At 50.7% G+C, this 11,995-nt stretch overlaps 1 pseudogene; it reads left to right on the top strand.

Moving 5' to 3' along the window:
- Positions 1-203: 203 nt before the first annotated feature.
- The window catches only part of LOC120394324, a 30,833-nt pseudogene continuing 19,041 nt past the window's right edge, over positions 204-11,995 (top strand).

Below are 11,995 nucleotides of genomic sequence, written 5' to 3'. Positions count from 1 at the left end.
GCCCGCCCCGCCCACGGCCTGACCTGGGTGCAAGGAGCAGTCAGCTGGAGGGACTTTGGCAGCTCTCCCACCCCCTCGATGTGAATAACCCAAGGTCTTGACTCCCAGCCAGGCCATCCTCGAATCAGCCTCACAGGACAACGGGGAGGGGAAAGCTGGTAACTCCCAGCACCTCCCCGGTTTTATGCACACGCACAGCGGAGCTGCTGGGAGGTTGCGGTGGAGCCCCAGCTGAGTCATGCTTGCTCTGTGCACAACCCTAGCCGGGCTGCTGCTCCTGCTGCCCCTGCTGGGGAACCTGCTTTTCCCCTACTGGTGGCAGGACCTGGTCATATCACTGTCCGCCATCCACAGGGGATACAGATGTCTGCGTCGGCTCCAGCGCCGCCCTCCCCTCACCCTGCTCGATACCTTCCTGGAGAAGGTGCAGAGCCACCCGGAGAAAGCCCTGCTGCTTTTCGGGGAGCAGGTCTACACCTACCGGGACATAGACCGGCGCAGCAGCCAGGCGGCTCGGGTCCTGCGGGACGGCGTGGGGCTGCGGGAAGGGGACTCGGTGGCCGTCTTCCTGCTGAACGTCCCCGCCTACCTCTGGGTTTGGATGGGGCTGGCGAAGATCGGCTGCACCATGGCGTGTCTGAACAGCAACATTCGCGCCAAGTCCCTGCTGCATTCGCTCGACGCCTGCGGGGCCACGGTGCTGCTGACCACCCCAGGTGAGCGGGGAGGCTGCTGCCACCGAGGGTCACGTCTCCTGGAGAGCAGGGACCAGCTGCATCCCGGGGCCCCACAGTGAGGGGGACCCTGCTCCATCGCAGTGCCAGGTGTTCCTGCAGCAAGGGGGCAGGGGACTGCCCATGCTGGTTGGGTCTCTGATCCACCCCAGGGGCAGGGGCATGGGACCGCCACCGGCTGAGGAGCAATTCACAACTTCACTGCCTTGGGGAGGGGTGACAAAGGGGCGGGGTCTGGCCTCTCATCTCAGTTTGGTGTAGTGGTTAGAGCCAGGGGGCTGGGAACCATGACATCTGGGTTCTATCCTGGCTCTGGGTGAGGTGTGGGTGCTAGTGGTTAGAGCGGGGGGGCTGGGAGCCAGGACTCCTCAGTTCTCTCCCTGGCTCTGGGAGGGGGAGCAGCGCTGAAAGTAATTTAAGGGACTTACCAGTACGCAGGGCAGCTGGGGTCTTGAACAAGGAGTGTGGGGGGTGGCTCAACGGGGCAGGATAGGAGCAGACTCCCCCAGCCAGCCTGCCCTTCAGCATGGTCCAGTAGTGATTTAAAGGGCCCAGGGCTCTGGGAGCTCTGGGGAAGCTGCCCCTTTTGGCGCCCCCGCATCAGTGGCCCTGCCAGTACGGTCAGCTGTGTACCAGGTCTTACTGGGCCGTCATACCATCCCGGCTTACATTCACCTCTGGGCCGGGGTGTAGTGATTACAGCAGGGGGGCTGGGAGCCAGGACTCCTGGATTGTTCGCACAGGGGTCAATGTCTGCACGGTGAGTGAGGCCCAGGCTGCACACAGGGCTCTTGTCCTGCTCCTTACATCAAAGCCCTGCCGGTTGAAGGCACCCAGCTGTAGGTGTGCCTGGATCACAGCTGCATGGCGCGGGTACCAGCACTTTGGAGCCAACCAAAGCCAGAGCAGGCACTGTGCTCTGTGGGAAACCTGGCATGGATTTGGGGGCAGCCCTCCTCTGCCTCCTGCTCTAAACTGCTAGACCCCCAGAGCCAGGAAGAGAACTCAGGAGTCCTGGTTCCCAGCCCCCCTGGTCTAACCACTAGCCCCCACTGCCCACCCAGAGCCAGGGAAAGAATCCAGGAGTCCTGGTGCCAAGCCCCCCCTCAATCTAACCACCAGACCCCACTTCCCTCCTAGAGCCGGGGAAAGAACCCAGAAGTCCTGGCTCCCAGCCCCCCCTGCTCTAACCACCAGACCCCACTCCCTTCCCAGAGCCGGGGAAAGAACGCAGGAGTCCTGGCTCCCAGCCCCCTCCACTCTAACCACCAGACCCTACTCCCCTCCCAGAGCTGGGGCTAGAACCCAGGAGTCCTGGCTCCCAGCCCCACCTGCTCTAGGTCAATGCCAGGTCCCCAGTTGCAGTCTCTCTCCATACGGTAATTTCCCCAGGCCTGTGACCATTCTCGGGGTACCCGAATCCCCTGTCTCCGCTTGCCAGCGAAGGAGTTAAACCGTGTGTTTACTCAGTTTCTAGGGTATAGTGCAGAGAAATTACGTACAGACGGAGTCAAGGCCAAGGCTCAGGCAATCAGGGTTAAGAGGACAAGGAAAAGGTTTGGCAGTTCAAACCACTTGCCGCGGCGCTTTTCATTGTGTGTGTGCACGTGTTTGCATGTGGCTGTTTGCACGTGTGTGTGCAGGTGGGGGTTTGTGCACGTGTGTGCGTGTGGCTGTTTGCACATGTGTGTGCAGGCAGGGGTCTGTTATGTGGTTTGTGTGTGTGGCTGTTCCCTGCATCTGTGTTTGGGCAGGGGTGTGTGCACATTTGTCTAGGAGTATGTGCATGGACGCATGGATGTGTGTCTTTGTGTGTGTGCTGGTCTAGGTGTGCATGGTAGTGTGTGTGTGCATGTGTATGTGTGTTTGTGGGTATTTGTGTGCATGTGTGCTGGTCTAGAGGTGCGTGTTAGTGTGTGTTTGCATGTGTGTGTGCATGCATTTGTGTGTGTGTGGTTGTTTATGTGCGTGTGTGCTGGTCTAGGTGTGTGTGTTTAGTGTGTGTTTGTGTATGTGCGCGTGTGTGCATTTGTGTGTGCGTTTTTTGGGATTTATATGCATGTGTGCTGGTCTAGAGATGCGTGTTAGTGTATTTCCGTATGTGCGTATGTGCATGCATTTGTGTGTGTGTTCTTTTTTAATGCCTGTGTGTGCCTGCTGGGTGATATTTGGCTAGTCCCGTCCCGTCTCTGGATCTACAGACAAAAAGGGATTCACCAGGGATTCCTATTATTATTCTGTGCATGTGTATGGATGCATCTATGTGTTTTGTGTATGTGTGAGAAAGTAAGTGTGAGTTTGTGTGAGTTGTTGGGTGCATGTGTGTGTTCTTCTGTGTGTGTGTAGGCATTGCTGTGTGCGCATTTGTTCAGGGGTGTGTGCACCTGAATGTTTTTTGTGGGTCTCTGCAAGTGCACCTGCATGGTATGTATTTGTGTGTATGCCTGTGTGTGTCTATGGTTGTGTGTCTCTGTCTACGTGTGTGTTTTGTGCGTGTATGTGTATGCATTAGTTTGTGTGTCTGTATTTGTGTGTGTCTCGTGTGTGTGTATTTGTGTGCACCTATGTATATACCTGTGTGTGTGTCTGTGTGTGCATGGGTTTGGCGGGGACTATCTGGCTCATGCTAAAGTCCCCTGGGGTGTAATGCCTCTCTCAGAGTTCGAGGACGGAGGTTATGATGACAGCCACACCCCAGCGTACACATGCATGCCCAGCTTTGGCACCTAATAGCGGCAATAAAACTCCACAGCTGTTAAGACTAATCCCAGGCTACCGAGAGGGCATTGACAGGGGAAACTGAGGCACAAAGTGGGTCAGTGACCTGCCCAAGGCTGCACAGCCATTAAACCCTGCCTCTCCTGGCTCCGGTTGCTTATCCTAATTGGGTCCTGTAGCCTTGAACACTTTTAATCATACTCTACGGCAACGTGGGGCCCTCATGTGTGATGGATGTTTTATAAATTCACTGGTTCCAGCCAGAAGGGACCATTGTAATTATCTGGTCTTAGCTCTGTATAACACAGGTTCAAGAACACAGGCCTAGTGCTCCCCTGATCTAATCCCTGCGTGAACTAGAGCATATCTTTAAAAAAACATCCAATCCTGATTTAAAAACTGCCAGTGCTGAGCATTTCCCACCCCCCACCCCCTCGGTAAGTTGCTCCAGTGCTTAATCACCCTCACTGGTGAAGATGCAGAAGCCTGATTTCTAGTCTGATTTTGTCTAGTTTCAACTTTTCCCAAACATTTCTGGTTGTACTCCGTGCTGATTAGGCCTCAACTGAGTATTGTGTCCTGTTCTGGGCACCATTTCAGGAAAGATGTGGACAAATAGGAGAAAGTCCAGAGAAAAGCAACAAAAACAGTGATTAAAGGTCTAGAAAACATGACCTGTGAGGGAAGATTGAAAAAAATTGGGTTTGTTGAATCTGGAGAAGAGATGACTGAGAGGGGACGTGATAACAGTTTTCAATTACATAAAAGACAGTTAAAGGGAAGAGGGTGAGAAATTGTTCTCGTTAACCTCTGAGGATAGGAAAGGAAGCACTGGGCTTAAGGGAGGTTTAGGTTGGACATTAGGAAAAACTTCCTAACTGTCAAGATGGTTAAGCACTGGAATAACTTGCCTCGGGAGGTTGTGGAATCTCCATCATTGGGGATTTTTAAGAGCAGGTTAGACAAACACCTGTCAGGGATGGTCTAGTTATTAATCATGCCCTGAGTGCAGGGGATTGGACCAGATGACCCGCTGAGGTCCCTTCCAGTCCTACATTTCTATGACTCTGTGACTACGGGAATCTGTTTTGGTTTCGTCTTTATAAAGACGTTATAAAATGAAAAGGAAAGGAAGTTTTGAGTTGAAAAAGCCATTTCCAACACAACAAACTGCAATGTTTTGTTTGGAAAAGGTTCAAACGAAATGTTTTGAGCGTTTGGTTGGAAGGACTTTTTGCTTCCAAATTATCTTTCGTTTTCACTTTGTTTTTTGAAAGCCTAAAAACGCTTCGGATTGAGACTAAACCTTTCATCCCGCATGAAACGATTTTTGCCTCTGCTTTCGTGTCATCTAAAACTTGGAAAACGTTTGTCTTTGGTCTGATCCCAAATGATTTTCTTTCTCCCTTTGACTTTTCAAAATTGCCAATGAACCAAAAAATCGGGTGTTCGCCCAGCTCTAGTTAAGGTATTGGGCTGGGACCTGGAAAACTCCTGACTGGTTTCCAGCTCTTGCTCAGATTCTGGAGAGGGGCAAAATTTCACAAAGGACCCAGAGCCTCAAAGGCTGAAACCGACAGGAGTTAGGCGTCTGAAATACCTTTGAGGATATGAGCTTTGGCATCTCAGCAAGGGTGTTTTTTCTCATATGCATCCAGCAGGGCTCCCAGTTGTGAGACTCATGAGCAGATTTTCACGCTAGTCCCACAGTTGAAAATCTGGCCTCTTATTTTTGAGGCCTAAATTACAATTGTTATGGTAGCAGGTGGAGGGTCCCGTCAAGATCAGGGTACTGTTGGGTTATCTGACCTAGTGGACTGAACTCTGATCTGGGGTCTACACTGGCTTGCTGGTTGATCCTGGGCTTCCACACCCCGTGCCTCAGTTTCCCCAAATTTGGAATGGGGATAAAGATATCTTTGTGAAGTGCTTTGAGATTTCTTGATGAACAGACCTAGATAGTATATTTTATTATGCTGGGCACTGCACAGGTACATAATTAGAGGCAGCTCCTGTCTCAAAAAGTTCTGAGTCTAGAGCGACAAAGGGTAGAAGGGGAAATAGCTCATCCACCTTTGTCCAGCCGCATGCAGCAGGTCCAGGGCAAAGTTGGGGGATAGAACCCAGGTGTCCTGACCCCTCCCCCCACCCGGTGTAGTGCGCTGTTCATAGATAGGAGCGGAGCTGTTTTGGAAATCCTGGTCTTGATCTTGCAGTGTGCCTCAGTTTCCCTGCTGCAAAACAGCAATGCCTTATGGGTGGGCTCCACAGCTAAACAGACGCACTCTCCACCCAGCATGCTGGGATCCTGCTCACAGAACTAGGGAGGTGGCCACTGGGTGCCTGACGTTCGCCAGAATTCCAGCACATGGCCAACGCAGCACAAAAGGGGGTTGCTGTCACACTCCAGGGCTACTGGCCTGATAGCTTTACATTCCTACTGAATTCGGTGAAAGCCTCATTGCAGTGAAACTGCTGCTGAACCTCCAGCCTGGTTTACAATCCCCTTGCCCAGAAGGAGCCATTAGATCGACCCTGACCTCTTACACAACCCGGGGCCAGAGAACAATCAAAGTTTACCTCCAGCCCGCCCTTGCCAAACAACCCCCCGCCCAGGCTTTCCTAACCTTGGTGGAATACAATTAATCATACCCCCAGGCAGGCTGCAAGTCTGGTCCCGTGCTTTTTTTAATCCTTGGATCTCTGGCACCAGGAATGAGGGTTCAAATCTTGCCGTGAGCTGTAGGTCACCGGCAGCTATCTCTGCCCGATCTGGAGTCAGTGGGAGGCCTATAATAGACCCCTAGTGAATTAGCACCATATACAAGCCTAAGGACAAGCTCTGTGAAAGGTTTCTCTGTGTGTTTGCAAGATCAGCAGGGAGAAACCACCTGGAGTTAATCATCCTCAGGCTCAGATGAGAGGTGGTGCTGATAAGGATCAGGATAATGGGGCAGCTATAAAGGAAGGATCATAAAGTGATAAGCAGATGCCCCCTTCTCTAGCTAACAGGGGCTTAGGACACTCCCCTGCCAGAATCTTCCTGGTGTAGTTAGAATCGACAGTAAAAGGCAGAGGGCAAATCTAATGCTGGCTTTGATCTGGGAATTGGCCACGTGCAATAGGGAAAAAGCTGCTTTTTCTTCCTCCCATGGTTGTTATCTCAGGAGCCCCCAGAGAGACTCCAGATGGGATCAAACCTGCATTCATGGATTGCAAGGCCAGTCAGGACCATTGAGAGCCTCTAGTCCAACCCCCTGTCTAGCACGGGCCAGAGAACGGCCCCACAGTAACCCCTAGAGCAGATGTTTCAGAAAAAACATCCCATCTCCATTTAAAAATTGTCAGAGATGGAGAAGCCACAGGGACAGTCCCTGCCCCAAACAAGCTGACCCTCTAAATAGACAAGAGGTGGGAGGGGAAGATGAGGCCCGGAGAGGGAACATTGTTATGTTCACAGCACACACACATTGAGAAGTTAGATAGAAGTATAACATTCTTTTGTGGGAAGGTTGCAATGTAACACAATTTTTATTTCTTAGAAGCCAGAATGATAACGCACAAGAACCAAAAAACAGTTGCACCCTGGGATGGATGCAAATGGAACCCTTCTTCCCCCAATCACGAACTGATCCTGGATGCAGCGCCTGTAACCATTGGCTCAGTAATTTAGAGCCATAATTTTCAACCCCAAAGGTCTCAATTTAGTCCTTTATGCCCATCTATAGATGCCTACACAGGGCCAGGGCCTAGCAGCCCTGGATTCTATCACAGTTCTAACCCTGACTTGCTGTGTGGTTTGGGATGACTCATGTCCCTGCTCTGTGCCTCAGTTTCCCCATCAATAAAATGAGCCAGATCCCTGGCTGGTGTAAATCAGTGTCACTCCATTGGCGTGAATTGGCCCTGCTCCCTTGGAGTCAACATGCTTGATTCGGTGTATTTTTCTGGTACCCTTGTGTATGTGTCTGTGCCTATATTAAGTATGGATGTGTGTTGAACTTTGTACCTGCGTGTGTGTGACATGCCCCTGGATGGTGGAGCCCCTGTACCCACTTTAACTCTCCTGGCCAGGGTGTCTCCTACCCTTCTATGCCACTGAATGACAAATCCCACCAGGCTCTGTTCACTCAGAGATCAGCATGCATACACACACCCAGCAAAGTGACATGAAGCCGTTTCCAGCCACTCATGAACTGCACTACAGGGAGCAAATTCCCCCCAGCCTTGCCCCCCAGAAATGTGTGTCTGACACTGCTCAAGACCTCTCTGATCAATGCAAACTCATTAATTTGCTCACCATGCCTTCAAAGGGTAGTATCTGAGCAACCCCCTCCTAGAAAAACTCACTGATTCAGACCTGACGTCAAAAGAAGTGAATTAACTAGAGAAAGAGGGATTTTAAGTGTTTAAGAGGCAGTGGCAGAGAAGATTAGAACGGGTTGCAAACGGAAATAAAATAGCAAAACCGCAATCTAAAGCCTAAACTTTACCAGGCTTCATTCTGAAAGCAGGAGGATTTCTCTCCTCCAGAACTTCACAGCAGTCCATGCTAAGTGCAACACCTTCCAGGTAGGCCCGGCCCCTACCAAAGTCTCAATGGGGAGCTCTTTTTTTTCCAGGCGATCTTGCTTCCCTGTGTAGAGATGCGGGGGGAGAGGCAGGCCACGGTGATGTCGCTGTCTCTCATTTATACTTTTCTTCAGGCGCTGGAAAAATCCATGCAGTGTCATGGGGTTGGGCAACCCTCATGGTGGACATGGGCTGCTGACCATTTTCTTCATTATGAATTTGCAGTTTTTTGCTTGCACCTTTTGTCTACGTGAAGGGTGCCGGGGGGGGAGGGGCCCCAACACTTTTTACAGGCCGTGAGGGCGAGTGACGGGGTGGGGAGGGTTGGAGAGGAGCGACCAGGGGCGGGGTCTTGGGAGGAAGAGGCGGCATGGGGCGGGGCCTCAAGGGAAGGGGCGGGGCAAAGGCAGGGGCTCAGGGGTGGCATGAGGGTGGGGCCTCAGGGAGAAATGGGTAGTGTGGGGGCTTGGGGAGAAGGGGTGCTGTGGCGCGGGCCTCAGGGGAGGGGTGGCATGAGGGTGGGGCTCGGGAGAAGGGGTGCTGTGGGGTGGGGCCTTGGGGAGGGATGGTGTGGGGTGGAGGTTTGGGAGAAGGGGTGCCATGGAGTGGGGCCTCAGGGAAAGGGGTGGTATGGGGGGCAGAAGGGAGAAGGGGCAGTGCAGAAGCAGGCTTTGGCAGAGGAAGGGTGGTGTGGGGCGGGATCTTGCGGGGAGGGGTGGCATGGGGGGCGGAGCTCAGAGAGAAGGGGTGGCATGAGGGCGGAGCCAGTGTTCGGGCGCTGGTGGCCCCCCACTTTTAGGGTGCTTCCTCCACTCCTGATCGACGTGAGCTTTGGCATGTATGGCCTCTGTGTTTGCCGTTTCTCTGTCCTCACCAAGGGGCTGGTTTGTGGGCGTTTCTCACAGCTTCATGCCCAGCGATGACACACACGCATTTCAACAGGATAATGAGGTTCATCCAATTCGGCCTTTTCCCATGATACCTCACAAGGCATGCTCTGTACAAACCATCCCCATGCCATCTTGCAGTGGTGAACACGTGGGTACAGGGGGTGACGTGGGGTGACAGTGTGTCACAGGGCGCCTCTGCGTGCGTCTGCGCTGTCTGCCTGCTCCCACCTTTGTCTGTGTACCTGTGTGCGCCTGCGTCGGTGGGCACATCAGTGTCTGTGTCTCCATACGCCTCTGTGTGCGTGTGATGCAGCGATCCACGTTCCTCAATAGGGAAAAATGCCTTTCTCACCCCCTCTTCAGACCTCAAAGCCGCTATTGAGGACGTTCTGCCCAGCCTGCAACAGAAAGGGATCCGGGTTTTCTACCTGAGCGCCGAGTCCCCCACCAGTGGCGTGGAGCCTCTCCAGGGCCAGATAGACGCCGCCTCCGAGGAGCCGATCCCCGTCGCGTTCCGAGCCAACATCACCAGCAAAACCACTGCACTCTACATTTATACCTCGGGCACCACAGGTGAGGAGGGGACGTGTGATGGGAGTGCTGAGCAGCTGCACCTGGCTGTTAAGTAGGCTTGGAAAGATGATTGTCATAAAGAGGAGTGTGAAACATTTGTTCCTCTGAGGACAGGACCAGAAGTATGGGCTTAAATTGCAGCAAAGGAGGTTTAGGTTGGACGTTAGGAAAATCTTCTAAACTGTCAAGGTAGTTACACACTGGAATAAATGACCTAGGGAGGTTTTGGAATCGGAATAGCCATTGTTGGAAGTTTTTAAAACAGGTTGGACAAACACCTCCCAGGGATGGTCTAGATAATACTTAGTCCTGCCTCAGTGCAGGGGACTGGACTACTGAGGTCCCTTCTAGTCACACATTTGTACAATTAGATGTTTATTGGTAAATGTCGACAAACGTTGTTTCATCATACAGGCCCAAACCGACAAAGCAATATTTCCACTGTTCATCATCAGATTGATAAAGTATGAAAAAGGCTGCTTGAAAACGCAGTCGAGTGTGATTTAAGGATATTTCCTTTGTGCATGTTGACATGTCATGCTGACAGTTTGTCTTTTAATGGTTATAAAGCTTTAAAGTTTCTGAATCTTAGCATCTGTTGCCAATAAATAATTGTGGTCGGACCCGCCTTTTGTCTGACCGCCCATAGGTGCTGACTCTGTGGGTGCTCCTGGGCTCAAGCACCCATCTAAAAAAAATAGTCCCCCCAGGACGGGACTAATCTTTTGTGGGCCCTGGTGCCCGGAGTGTGGCCATGTCCCCCGCTCCTCCTGTGCTCAGCCCCAAGGTCCTAGCTCTGCTCGGCCTCCTCCCCCCGAGGCCCTGCCCGCTGCTCACACAGGGGAAGGGGAAGAGAGGAGCACCCACAGGCAAACCCAAAAGTCAGCGCCTGTGCGACCGCCCCTAATTTCCTACAACTGTGAAAATTTAAATCAATAAAAATCAAATGAAGATGCTTAAAGCCTACAATTTTTGCACAACTGTGAAAATTTAAATCAATTAATTTAAAAAAAATGCTTAAAAATAAACATCTGTCAACATTATTAAAAAAAAACAGATTTTGCCATCTTGGAAGAGGGTGGCCGTCTCTGGATGTAAAATATTGATCGGCACTAGAGATGGTTGGGAAATGTGCAGCATCACACAACGTTATTTCTTAGAATGCAGACCGATAACACGCAAGACCCAAAAGCAGAGAGAGATGGAGGACGAGAGGCCCAGCTCACCTCACCTGGCTCTAGGCTGGCTTTTTGCAGGCTGATTGCGCAAGATCCAAATTGCACGCTTCCCTACAGAGCCCCCCTACACTGCAAGCAGGAAACCCCGTAACACTTAAAGGGATAGTTTGCAATTTTAACACAATTTTTAATACGCCACAGAAACAGCTTTTTTTCAGTACACATTCCTTACTTTGCACAAAAAAGGGTTAACGTACCCCAACACTGCCACCTTTTATGTAAATGCTGTTACTGTGAGTTCAGTAGAAGGTGGCTCCATAACTTGTGCCAATGCTATGTATGGGAGTGGTAATGAAAAATTCACAGAGAGTGTAAAAGTCAACAGTTTAGGGCAAATTGTGGCTTCTAACATCACTCTTGTTAAAGCAGAGCTGGTCAAAGAGGAAGATTACTTACCAAATCAGAGTGTGAATGTTGTAGTCCTCTATGAATTTTGATTTGATTTGAACCAATTTTTTAAAATATTTGGTTCATAATTTTTTTTTTTTATATTTTGAAAGTTTGGGCCATGAATACTTTTCAAATTGCTGACAGTTTGCATGTGAGGAAAAAACGTGTTTCCCCTCAGCCCTAAACAGGAGTCTTCCGCATCTGTAAACTTCACATCCAACTTAAGGGATCAGGAGATGGGATTCCCAAAACTTTTATAGGAATAAGCACTGTCATCTTGGAAAATGGCAGCCATTTCCAGTTTCAAAGTATTGATTAGCACTAGAGAGGATTGGAAAATGGAATTTTTTTTGGAAGAAAACAAAAAAAAATTTGTTTTTGTCTAAATTGTTCATGATTTTGGGCAAAAAAAGTCAAATTTTGATTTTGACCAATGAAAATTCAAATACCAAAATATTTTGGCCAAAGCACCAAATATTTTTATTCTGAAATACCAGCATGCTGCCTCATGGGAGTTGTAGTTCAGGTCCCCTCTTGCATAGGTGCTGACTCCATGGGTTCTCTGGGGCTAAAGCACCCACAGAAAAAAAAAAAAGCTGTCTGGTGGCACCACCAATCAGCTGTTTCGCGGCTAGCAGGAGGCGCTTGGGGAAGGGTGGAGATCAGCAAGTGGGTGGGGAGCCTTAATAATACTATTTATAATAATAATAATAATAATAATAATAATTATTATTATTATTATTATAGGGGAGGAGGCGGAGCATGGGAAGGAAGAGGTGGAGTGAGGGTAGGGCCTCAGGGGAAGGGGTGGAGTGGGGGTGGAGCTCCCACAGGGAAAAATAAAAGTCAGCACCTATGTCCTCTTGGACAGGGGAAGTAG

Source organism: Mauremys reevesii, unplaced genomic scaffold (assembly GCF_016161935.1).
Source record: "Mauremys reevesii isolate NIE-2019 unplaced genomic scaffold, ASM1616193v1 Contig50, whole genome shotgun sequence".
Taxonomy (NCBI): domain Eukaryota; kingdom Metazoa; phylum Chordata; order Testudines; family Geoemydidae; genus Mauremys; species Mauremys reevesii.
The sequence above is the reverse complement of the archived record's forward strand: the minus strand, read 5'-3'. Positions and strand labels throughout refer to the sequence as shown.